The sequence below is a fragment of the Penaeus japonicus genome, unplaced genomic scaffold, assembly GCF_977035675.1.
Source record: "Penaeus japonicus unplaced genomic scaffold, GWHDUDI00000001_assembly GWHDUDI00000030, whole genome shotgun sequence".
Taxonomy (NCBI): domain Eukaryota; kingdom Metazoa; phylum Arthropoda; class Malacostraca; order Decapoda; family Penaeidae; genus Penaeus; species Penaeus japonicus.
Window position 1 is genome coordinate 15,007,199 of NW_028234432.1, and position 503 is coordinate 15,007,701.

Sequence of the window (503 nt, forward strand, 5' to 3'; positions counted from 1 at the left end):
CATTTACCTATCTATATACCTTTCCATCCGTCTTTCCACTACAAGTATATGCGTGCCATTTATCATTCCATACGAAGCTGTATTACGTGCATGTATATCTGCATGAGCAAACCATGAATAAAGACATCATCTTCAATGTATAGTCTCTTCCTGTTTGTACCTAAGAGTAACATTTCCTTGTAATGAATTATCATTGCTAATATTTTGCTTTTCACAGAGTGACATTGCACTTCTTCACAAATTGACTTACACTAATAGGATAAAAGATCAGCATTATTGGATAACTATAAAAAAAAAAAATCAATCAATTAGTGAAGTATTTGATTTTTTCGTAAGTTTAGCCTAACGTTTTGTTAGTAAATTGATTTAGATATCTATATCCTTGCAAAATACCTATTTATACTTCCTTCTATCTTTTTACTCTTGTGACAAATCAAAATCTTTTTCTTTCCTTTTTTTAAGAATGTCGATCACCAAGTCCTGAATACAGGTAGCCATGAACC

General features: G+C 31.2%; 1 protein-coding gene across 1 annotated transcript in view; it reads left to right on the plus strand.

Annotated features, from left to right (window-relative positions):
- Nucleotides 1–140, plus strand: part of LOC122251355 (uncharacterized) — a 1,818-nt gene extending 1,678 nt beyond the window's left edge. The window contains exon 3 of the mRNA XM_043013244.2: nt 1–140. This exon is cut by the window's left edge and continues 478 nt beyond it. The gene's annotated coding sequence lies outside the window, so the exon portion shown is untranslated.
- The last annotated feature ends 363 nt before the right edge of the window (nt 141–503 follow it).